Source organism: Pelophylax lessonae, assembly GCF_965119305.1.
Source record: "Pelophylax lessonae genome assembly, chromosome: 4".
Classification (NCBI taxonomy): Eukaryota; Metazoa; Chordata; class Amphibia; order Anura; family Ranidae; genus Pelophylax; species Pelophylax lessonae.
In genome coordinates, this window is record NC_138771.1 from 601,496,245 (window position 1) to 601,508,639 (window position 12,395).

General features: G+C 44.1%; 1 protein-coding gene across 6 annotated transcripts in view; it reads right to left on the minus strand.

Annotated features, from left to right (window-relative positions):
• The window catches only part of DOCK6 (dedicator of cytokinesis 6), a 274,954-nt gene that overhangs the window by 214,754 nt on the left and 47,805 nt on the right, over positions 1–12,395 (minus strand). The gene's annotated exons all lie outside the window — the stretch shown is intronic.

Genomic DNA, 12,395 nt, shown 5'->3' on the forward strand with positions numbered 1-12,395 from the left:
CACCATCCCCACTGTCAAACATGGTGGTGGCAGCATCATGGTTTGGGCCTGCTTTTCTTCAGCAGGGACAGGGAAGATGGTTAAAATTGATGGGAAGATGGATGAAGCCAAATACAGGACCATTCTGGAAGAAAACCTGATGGAGTCTGCAAAAGACCTGAGACTGGGACGGAGATTTGTCTTCCATCAAGACAATGATCCAAAACATAAAGCAAAATCTACAATGGAATGGTTCACAAATAAACATAACCAGGTGTTATGCCCCGTACACACGTGCAGATTATCTGAAGACTTTTGTCTTCAGATTTACCTTTTCTATGTAGTGCAAGGGCCTGCCGGATTGCATACAAATTGAAAGTGTTTAGGTTTGACCTCATATTATATGGTTTTGGTAAGTCTACAGACAAAAGTCTTCAGATAATCTGCACGTGTGTACGGGGCATTAGAATGGCCAAGTCAAAGTCCAGACCTGAATCCAATCGAGAATCTGTGGAAAGAACTGAAAACTGCTGTTCACAAACGCTCTCCCATCCAACCTCACTGGGCTCGAGCTGTTTTACAAGGAGGAATGGGCAAAAATTTCAGTCTCTCGATGTGCAAAACTGATAGAGACATACCCCAAGCGACTTACAGCTGTAATCGCAGCAAAAGGTGGCGCTAAAAAGTATTAACTTAAGGGGGCTGAATAATTTTGCGCCCGATTTTTCAGTTTTTTATTTGTTAAAAAAGTTTGAAATATACAATAAATTTCGTTCCACTTCATGATTGTGTCCCACTGTAACAAAAATTACAGTTTTATATGTTTGAAGCCTGAAATGTGGCAAAAGGTTGCAAAGTTCAAGGGGGCCGAATACTCGCAAGGCACTGTATTTTACGCTACGTAGCTGTGTTAGCCTATCCGCTGACGCTGTATCACTGCCATATATTCTGTATGCATTAGCAGTTTTTATTAGTTACAAGCTACTTCCTTTTATATTAAAGCAGAAGTTTCGTGAAATAAAAAAAAAAACATTTCCAGGAATGGCACTTATCATGAATGGGATCCTGTGTCCTGGTGGCTGCTGCATTTGGTTGAAATGCAAAAACCTCTGTCCCTGGATACCCAACAGCAGTGATCTTCCAGCGCTGTGGGGGTTAATATGAATGGCTGCACCTGTGACAGGCAATGCGGACTATGCCCTCTCTTTCCAACCCCCTGCCCCATTCATAGAAGCCGTACTATTGGTTCCCACAATGAAGAACGTTCTATGAATGGAGCCCATGTGGATGAATGAAAGGTTTGCCTCCTCCAGTCATTGAGTACAATTATACACTGCGGAAACCGACACTATGGCTAATATGAATGGATCTGCAGGGCAGAAAGGACAGGCATAGCCAACCCTTGATGAGTTACTGTCACAGGTACATCTGCTCAAATTATTCCTGGCAGGACTGGAAGATCAACGCTGCAGGGTTACAAGGTAGGCAGAGGACTTCAGATTTCAAACCCAGATAGCAGTTATCATCACAGTAGTGGAATCACGAAATCTCTAGCAGTCAGAGGCAGCAGTGTTTTAAGCCGGCCATACATGGAACGAAATTCGGCAGGTTCAGCTTGGACAGCCGAATTCCAATCGAATCGACTCCTGTATAGCTGCCCTGTCAGAGTTTCCCCCGCTCAATCAGGGCTGTAGGTTATAGCCGGCAGGGCTGATCAGCATTTTCTGACAACCGGGAAGGCTCTGTGCGGTCAGAATACAATAGCTAAACAGGCAAGATTCCCTCACCCACCTCAAATACGTGGATGTGGGAATTGGGCCAGTGGGTTGCATGAAATAAAACTGATCCATTTATAGCATGCCTTAAATGATCTCACACTGCAGGTATATACTGCCATAAGGATGTGGGTAAAGGAGTGCCTAGGCACCCTCACCTACCAGGAAGTTCTATTTTTAGGAGGAATTCAAGACACAGGAGGTTAATTGGTCAGGGTTTTGCTTGGGTAAAAGTAACATTTCTAGATGTTCCTTGTACACAGCAAATCTTTACTTTTTGATTTCAGGTCCACTTTAAAGAGGGATGTTCGCTGGAGGCCGCAGTCAACAATATACGATACAATTCTCCACATAGGGCTCATTCACACATGCAGCTATTATTGCCAACCCTTGAAAAGCGATCTGCAGTAGATGGCTTTCCAGGTGGCATCCGACAGGCAGTGAGAAGGCAATGTTGCCTCCTCACCGCCTTTTACCCTCAAAATTGTGACCCACGTGGTTGCAGAATGGTGGTGACACAGCCTCATTCACTGCCGGGCAGTACTGCCCACTGAATACGGCATGCCATTTAATTTTTGCATCATCATGTAAACAACTCTGAGCAACTGCATACAGTGCATCCGGAAAGTATTCACAGCGCTTCACTTTTTCCACATTTTATGTTACAGCCTTATTCCAAAATAGATTAAATTCATTTTCTGTAAACTTCTACAAACAATACCCCATAATGACAACGTTAAAGTTTGTTTGAAATCTTTGCAAATTTTATTAAAAATAAACAAAGGAAAAAAAATCCCATGTACATAAATATTCACAGCCTTTGCCATGACACTCGAAACTCAGGTGCATCCTGTGTCCACCGATCATCCTTGAGATGTTTCTACAACTTGATTGGAGTCCACCTGTGGTAAATTCGGTTGATTGGACATGATTTGGAAAGGCACACATCTGTCTATATAAGTTCCCACAGTTAACAGTGAATGTCAGGGCACAAACCAAGCCATGAAGTCCAAGGAATTGTCTGTAGACCTCTGAGACATAATTGTATGAAGGCACAGATCTGGGGAAGGGTACAGAAAAATTTCTTTAGCATTGAAGGACCCAATGAGAACAGTGGCCTCCATCATCTGTAAATGGAGGAAGTTTGGAACCACCAGGACTCTTCCTAGAGTGGGCCACCCGGCCAAACTGAGTGATCAGGGAAGAAGAGCCTTAGTCAGGGGGGTGACCAAGAACCCGATGGTCATTCTGACAGAGCTCCAGTGTTTCTCTGTGGAGAGAGGAGAACCGTCCAGAAGAACAACCATCTCTGCAGCAATCCACCAATCAGGCCTGTATGGTAGAGTGGCCAGACGGAAGCCACTCCTCAGTAAAAGGCACATGACAGCCACTTGGAGTTTGCCAAAAGGCCCCTGAAGGACTCTCAGACCATAAGAAACAAAATTCTCTGGTCTGATGAATCAAAGATTAAACTCTTTGAACTGAATGGCAAGCGTCATATCTGGAGGAAACCAGGCACCGCTCATCACCTGGCCAATACCATCCCTAAAGTGAAGCATGGCGATGGCAGCATCACGCTGTGGGGATGCTTTTCAGTGGCAGGAACTGGGAGACTAGTCAGGATGGAGGAAAAGATGAATGCAGCAATGTACAGAGACATCCATGATGAAAACCTGCTCCAGAGCGCTTTGGACCTCAGACTGGGGCGAAGGTTCATCTTCCAACAAGACAACGACCCTAAGCACACAGCCAAGATAACAAAGGAGTGGCTACAGGACAACCTTGTGAATGTCCTTGAGTGGGCCAGACTTGAACCCGATTTGAACATCTTTGGAGAGATCAGAAAATGACTGTGCACCGACACTCCCCATCCAACCCAATGGAGCTTGAGAGGTCCTGCAAAGAAGAATGGGAGAAACTGCCCAAAAATAGGTGTGCCAAGCTTGTAGCATCATACTCTAAAAGACTCCAAGCCAGGCATGTCCAACCTTCGGCCTGAGGGCCGCATGCGGCCCAGGACCTCAGGCAATGCGGCCAACTGCCTCTTGACAATTTTTTTTTTTGCTCGGGAGGAAAGAAGTCAGGTCGGGGGGAGCTTTCAACTAACGGTAGGCAGAGGCTGCCTCAGAGGGGAGGGGGGGGGGGGAGAATGCAGTGTTTCTGACTCCTACCACCATGACCACTTCAAGTCACTGAAGTGGTCACGGTGGTTAGAGTGTTCCTTTATTATCTCTCAGAAGATAATATACTGATTCCATTTCATTTGATCATCCTCTAGTTGTGTTAAATTAGTGCGGGGGGCGCGGCGGCGCGGGAATTTTATTACTTATATACCTTAACTATAGTATATATTTTATATGCGGCCTGAGAAAATTTCTCTACACTCAATGTGGCCCAGAGAAGCCAAAAGGTTGGACACCCATGCTCCAGGCTGAAATTGGTGCCAAGGGTGCTTCAACAAAGTATTGAGCAAAGGCTGTGAATATGTATGCACATTTTTTTGGGGGGTTTTTTATTTTTAATAGATATGCAAAAATTTCAAACAAACTTCTTTCACGTTTTTATTATGGGGTATTGTTTGTAGAATTTTGAGGAAAATAATAAATGTAATCAATTTTGGAATAAGGCTGAAACATAACAAAATGTGGAAAAAGTGAAGCGCTGTGAATACTTTCTGGATGCACTGTATCTGCTTTTACGAACCCTGCCTGTCCATGTGAATGAGCCCTTATTAAACCATTCAACAAACCAAACATGTTCAGAGGAATTGGCCATCTGAAGACAATGGGGATAACTGCAGTGCAACTAACAGTGAGGGTGGCCTTGACGGGTTTTGTTATCTACAAAGGAATGTCATAAGGTGAAACTGGTCCTGTTTATATAATGTAACCAAAAGTAATTTTCTACCCTGAAGACTGTGTGAAAGGAAGAGGTGAAGATTCCATTGCACTTAAATACACAGCAACATGCTTTTCTGGATAAGCGGCATGCATTGCTGAGACGTCCCGCATTCCTGTCACAGAAACCACAGAACGGACCCTAAACCTCAGAAGTAAAATAAAAGGGCCACACAAAGAGAAAACACCCCTCTGCTGGGGTGGAGAACTAATATGAACTGACCTTAGCGCGACTCTTCCTGCCAGCTCAGAAGAAGAGGTCTGTTTTCCATAACCGTTATCAATACAGACAATCCTTTACAGCAGTTTTTTCTCAACCTTATTACCTCAGAGAAAACCCTAAAAATACTTTTCAGGTCTCAGGGAACCCTTTATAAAACCAATTCCTCTGGGGTCAATGGAAAAAAGTCCCTTACATTGATGGTGTTGGGAGCTGTGGCTGGTTGACCTCCAATTTGATGGTGGCTGCATAGTTCTGAAGCCAATGCCACTTAGCAAAGGCAGCAACATGACCCCGAAAAAAGGCAAATCCCATCTGAGGAGTTCTCTACAGGCGAGAACAGGAGCTGAAGTCACCTTTTACCTATCTCATTCACATTTATGCAACAGGGAGTGGGTGTCTGTGTTGCCACCATTTTGTTGAAGTCTACCAGAGCCTAACAAGCCAATCCTGTCTGTCTTGCACCAGTCTATTCACATGCAGATCCAACTGACAAAAGGTGTGAGGGGCATTTGAGCAGCACTATTTTCATAGTTATAGCCTTGAGGGACACAATTCTGAGAATTATTGCTTCTGGATACCGAGTGGCTTAATCAACAACCACCAGTATGCATTGGTGCCCCCTGACGGACCTTCAGCAGTGGCCCAACTAGATCAAAAGCATCCTCCTCAAAAGGGAACTCAAATATAGACAACATAAAATGCAACCAACACTATGATACATATTCAATCATGTATATATACACTTGCATTCAGCAGCGCTCATGTATATTTGCAAGGAAAAATTTAGTCCATATATTGCTATTACGAATGTTCAAATAGGTTCAATATCTTGACAAACTGCGGTACTCCCAGTGCTCTTTAAGGTGAGATAATAATCAATCCTCCACACACCAACAGTGCACCCCATAAGAGTGGGCACTCACCAGAAAACTGATAGGGATCACGCCTTTTTAGTATCCTGCTCCAAAGCTTCCTCCACCTCTACTGCACCGCATCAGACCCTCAGATACTCGGATTCCAGTGTGATCAAAAACCTCATAGATCTCCTTAGACATCCGCATCATGTGACCACATTTCTCCAATGTAAATCACCATTTTAAGGGAAGCAAATAAGGGACATCGATAGTGTGATACCGTCTTTATTTATTTCCCATGCTACAAAAGCCCCCCAATTCAAATCTGCTTACACTCAATAAAACGATTCAAGCATATTACAAAAGACCCTGACGGTCCGCTACCTCACCGCGTCTGCTGCTGATATTCCTCCAGGCTTACGGGGGCGGGTTCCAGAGATGTAGCGGTTGCGTCCAGGGTTACCAAGGAAACAGCGTGCTTACGTCCTGACACGTTTCGTCATTACGACTTCAACAGAGGTTGCATTTTATGTGGGCTATTGAGATATTACAGCAGCTGCAACTAATGTGATTGCAACATATGTTCAAATATATCTAATTTGTCTGTAGCACTGGGTGAGTGTTTGTTGGAGATCTATCTACAACCACTTTTATTTTATAAATATAGACAAGGACATAGGTTTCTCACCTACACTTTGGTAGACTGTAGAATGGCCAGAAGCCCCATCAGGTGTTTATTGCTATTCAGTGCTTTATTAGAAAGATTTCATGTCACTTCCTGTCCAGCTTACAAGATTTTAACAGAACCGAAGTGTAGAGAACTCTTCAAAAGCAATACAGACTGAAAAAAAATGGTTTCCCATAAAGTAGGGGAAGGCTAGAACCCATGTCAGGTTCTTATTTCCCTGTCCCTATGGCAGGTTTTCCCTCACTTCCCATCTGGTGAAACCATTGTCAGCGGGACAGGAAGTAAGGTCAAATTCCTCTACCAGGACTCTGGATAGCAGGAGAAAAAATGAATGAGTTCCAATATTTTTCCATTGTATCCAAAACTAGAAATTTCACCCCTTAAAAGCAAGAAGCTGTATTTATCAGGTAATCAAAATGGCTGCAGCAAGCAACTTATGTTACTATTTAAAGTGGTTGTAAAAGCAGAAGGTTTATTTTATCTTATGGCTCTTTTCCACTGAGCTTTCTGGTACGGTTCAGTACGGTACGCTATTTATGCCGTTTCCATTGTGAATGGTACCCTAATTCCGAACCGTACCGTACCACTTTTTTGGGACCCTTTCGTTGGGGTACCAAGCACATTAGTACCGTACCAACAGGGTGGAGCTACACTCTGCAGAACTTTGATTGGTTGACAGAGAATCGTCTATCACAGCTTTCCTGTTACACCACGCCTATCATGAAAGGGTACTATTGGCAGTGAAAACGCAAGGTGTACCGTTCCGAACCGTACCGCACCGAACCGCACCGTACCACTCAGTGGAAACGAGGCATTAAAGTATTCTATGCATTAAGATAAAAAAAAACCTTCTGTGTGCAGCAGCCCCCCTAATACTTACCTGAGCCCCATCTAGATCCAGCAATATTGCACGAGAGACCTGGCTGTCCGGGACTCCCCTCCTCATTGGCTGAGACAGCAGCGCATTTTCATTGGCACCTGCTGCTGTCAATCAAAGTCAGTGAGCCAAAGAGGAGAGAAAGGGGGCGGGCCGGGCAGATGCTCCGTGTCTGAATGGACACAGGGAGCTGCGGCTTGGCTCAGGTGCCCCCCTAGCAGGCTGCTTGCTGTGGGGGCACTCGACCGAAGGAAGGGGCCAGGAGCACTGAAGAGGGACACCAGAAGAGAAGGATCCAGGCTGCTCTGTGAAAAACTAACTGCACACAGCAGGTAAGTATAGCATGTTTACTATTTTTAAAGAAAAAAAAAAAAAAACAAGACTTTACGATCACTCTAATATTTAGTTGTTAGCCGAATTTCGAGGGAGTATACAATCTGTGGAATGGCAATTTAAAACAGAAGTTGTAAAGGTCTTTGTCACAGTAAATTCCACCACTGGATCCGATCTCTGGAAGTTTATTGTTTTTTTTTTTTTTTCGCTTTTATTAATATGATATTTTACAGATACAAGTGTCAGCCTAGAGGATTTACACCTATTTATATTATATGAGGGACACACTACCCTGCAGAACAGATGATCACAAGGGAGTACATTCTGCCAGCTATCCGGTATGACTGTTGTGTCTCCCGGCAGAGTTGGGCCCCAGATTGCAGGAAAAATGCTTCTGCTAGCACAGCCATTTATTTCGGCAGGTCACAAATTCAATGTGAATACAAAGGAAAAGTATACCAGACATCGACCACACTGCGCCAATAGGCATTAAAAGTTGTACTAAACCTACTAAAAATAGAATTTTAAAAATTGTGAACAGGCAGATCTTGAGACACATTACCTGCATGCTGACACTCTTCTAATCAATGTGCGAGCTGCGCATGCAGAGCTCAGTGTGCAATCCCAGCATATTCAAGCTGTGCTGGAATCACTGACTGTAATGTGCATGCTTGGCATGACATCCTCCCCCACCACCCAATCAAGAGGCTGAAAATCTGGCACCCGGAAGTATCCCGGGGAGAAGATGAACAGCGTAACCATCGCATTGCTGCAGGGTGGAGGCGAGAATTTTGCCGAGTTCCGCTTTAAGGAACCACAAGTGTACTACTGTCATCCACTACATTCACTCTTCCAAAGGTAGCTAGGGGTTCCCTGAGCAATTTCTGACTATTGTAAATATAATTTGGGGTTTATGAGATTAGAAATCATTGCGCTCTGTTTTTATGTAGACACAAATTGCCAAATGGGCCAAAAGAGAAAGAGGTGGGACGTTGAGTGATGCCAAAAATCATGTAATCAATAGGGACGTTGTTAAATAAAAAGCTATAAATTTATTAACATGAGTTAAATTATCCCCACAAAGTGGGACTTAAATGACAAACGGTTAAAACAACCACATAAGCAATCAAACCCATGTAGCACATCACAGCATGGGCCTGACAGTGTTAGTGCACAGCAGAGTACAGTCCCATAGGTTCTTGCCCAGAGCCCCAACGCGTTTCAACCTATCCAAGTCTTCTTAAGGGTGATGTTGGACAGTAGGATAATACTGATATCTCTGTGTGTGGAGACCAGTGCTCAGGCAAGACTCCTAGTCATATAAAAGTACAGCTTTGTGTCCCTGTGGGAGCAAGGATACAGATGGAGCCCCAATCTAGCCCCTGTAGGAGGCACAGCTCCACCAATGACGCTGATTAGCACACACAGGTCTGGCATACATCTACCATGCAACTGCAAAAATAGTTTTTATGTCGATTTTACACAGCGTCCTAACTTTTTTGGACTTGGAGTTTTACATAAACCAGCAATTCACAACTGAAGAGGAAAATTAGAAATAACTTTCAGGTCTCAGGGAAGCCCTAAAAAAACAACTAATTGGTGGTCGGTGGAATGAATCGACCCTATATAGACAGCTGAAAAGATTAGTGCCATGCCATTGTTTCTGCCAATTGCAGTTGACCCCAAAACTATGTGGAGATGAATCGGCCACATCTCAAGGAACCCCTACTAACCTCTGGAGGAACCTCTAAAGTTGACAATAGCCTGCCATAAACAATTTAGCCATGCCTCCTTTTCCTTGTAGGGCACACCAATTCCTCAGTACCATATTAGCCATTCTGCCAGGATGACATTTATGCACTCCCAAAGTACTTACCTTTTATCAGGACCAGACTCCCTCCACTTTCCAGTAGCCCGCAGCTTCTCCTGGTTATACCATTGTGTGCTTGTATGAGGCACAGGGTCCACAGCTTTGGCTAACAAGCAACCACAAGTGAGCCCTACCTGACAGTTAATTCAGAACTCTGTCCTGGGTTAGTGGCTAGAATTTTTTTTTAAGTCATTGGATTAGCATGACTGCCAGGTAACATGCATTTTCAAACGTGGATGTGGGTTTTTTTCAGCACGTTTTCTACTATGATCTGATAAAGCAAGGTATAACTATAAATCAAGTTGACGATGAAAACAGAACTTTGGTAAAAATCTGCAATTTTGACATTTACCTAAAAATTCCACATTGCTGTTGCAAGGCCGAGATTTAAACAATATGTAGTCAGTAGCACAGAATGACCTCAGCCTCCAGTCATTCAGAATGCCACGATCGTTCTGAGCTTGCGCCGCAGTTGCTGACTACAACTTGCTGATCTATCTTGCCCTGAATAAGTCATTCACACTGTGGTGGCGCACTCACAATGGCCAAAAGCCAATTTCATTCTGCGACTTCCCCACCGTGTGAAATACCTTTTCAGCATGAGTTGCAATATAAACAATATGTAGGTGCAAGGGGAACATGCACAGAATGTAGTATGACATCTCAACCCATATGGACATAAGCAGGTGTATAGGATCCTGCGAGTTGAAATAAATGAAAGAGCTCTTTTTATGCAGGATCATGCTGTCAGCCCTTATCAATAAGAACTTTTATGTCTGGTGCAACATTCAGAAATGCCCAACAGATGCTTCCAGCAGTGAAGCTGTTAACAGACTTATACAGCCGCTCCCTTTACTCACCTGTTACACTCGCAATGCAGCTGCCAAGAACAGGTGTATCCCAAAATACCTGAACAAAAATACACACCCGACAAGACTATGTTTACTACAACACAGGAAGAACATGTGTCATCAGTATGTATCTTCATCACTGTTATCAGACAAATAGCTCTTCCTGTCTGTGTCAACCTATTGTGGGAGGGGCAGATTCCCTGTCGCATAGCTCCTCCTGGGTGGTGTCACCATGTGGTAGGAGGGACAGGCTCCATGTCACATAGCTCCTCCTGTTTGAAACACCCTATGGTGGGAGGAGACAGACTCGTCATATAGCTCCTCCTGGGTGGTGTCACCCTTTGGTAAGAGGGACAGACTTCATGTCATATAGCTCCTCTTGGGTGGTGTCACCTTTTGGCGAGGGACAAACTTCATGTCGTAGAGCTCCTCCTGGGTGGTGTCACCCTTTGGTGGGAGGGACAGACTTCATGTCATATAGCTCCTCCTGGGTGGTGTCACCTTTTGGTGAGGGACAGACTTCATGTCGTAGAGCTCCTCCTGGGTGGTGTCACCCTTTGGTGGGAGGGACAGACTTCATGTCATATAGCTCCTTCGGGGTGGTATCACCTTTTGGTGAGGGGGATAAACTTCATGTCATAGAGCTCCTCCTGTCGGTGTCACCCTATAATGGGAGAGAGAGTTCCCATGTCACATAGCACCTCCTGCCACATGTTAAGGAAGATGTCTGACCATCCAAAATGTTCCTTATCCTGTCCCCATTGGGCAAAGTGTATTTACCACTTAGTCCTGTTTAGTCCTGTAAATTGGTATAGTGGATCCAGAGCTGTTGTAGTTGACAGCACACCTTCAATTCCGCCACCGCTGTCCAACCATGAGAAGGAAACAAATAAGTAAATAGCACTGACTGACAGATCCCATTTCTGGCAGTGGCTTCAGTGCTGTGCTGTAATACCCCTAGGAACACTCATAAATTGGGCTTTAGCTTTGGGTGGAGCTAACAGTCAGAACAAACAAAGAGGTGCTTTTACTTAGAGCACAGATGAGAATGAAATCAAGCGCTACATGTACAGTGCCTTGAAAAAGTATTCATACCCCTTGAAATATTTCACATTTTATCATGTTACAACTAAAAACTTAAATGTCTTTTATTGGGATTTTATATGATAGACCAACACAAAGTGGCACATAATTGTGAAGTGCAAGGAAAAAAATAAATGGTTTTCAACATTTTTTTACAAATAAATATGAAAGTGTGGCGTGGATTTGTATTCAGCCCCCCTGATAGTCAATACTTTGTAGAACCGCCTTTCGCTGCAATTACAGCTGCAAGTCTTTTTGGGGATGTCTCTACCAGCTTTGCACATCTAGAGAGTGACATTTTTGCCCATTCTTCTGTACAAAATAGCTTCAGCTCTGTCAGATTGGATGGAAAGCGTCTGTGAACAGCAATTTTCACGTTTCACCACAGAATCTCAATTGGATTTAGGTCTGGACTTTGACTGGGTCATTCTAACACATGAATATTCTTTGATCTAAACTACTCCACTGTAGCTCTGACTGTATGTTTAGGGTGGTTGTTCTGCTGGAAGGTGAACCTCCGCCCCAGTCTCAAGTCTTTTGCAGACTCTAACAGGTTTTCTTTTAAGATTGCCCTGTATTTGGCTCCATCCATCTTCCCATCAACTCTGACCAGCTTCCCTGTCTCTGCTGAAGAAAAGCATCCCCACAACATAATGCTGCCACCACCATGTTTCACGGTGGGGATGGTGTGCTCAGAGTGATGTGCAGTGTTGGTTTTCCACCATACATAGCGTTTTGCTTTTAAGGCCAAAAAGTAAAATTTTGGTCTCATCTGATCAGAGCACCTTCTTCCACATGTTTGCTGTGTCCCCCACATGGCTTCTCCCAAACTGCAAACAGGACTTCATATGGCTTTCTTCTTGCCATTCTTCCACTCTCCCCACCCCCCTGCTCGCTGTCACAATCTAAAGAAAAAGCAGGCAGCCGCATCATTCATTCACAGTGTCTTAGGGATAGTCAGTAGG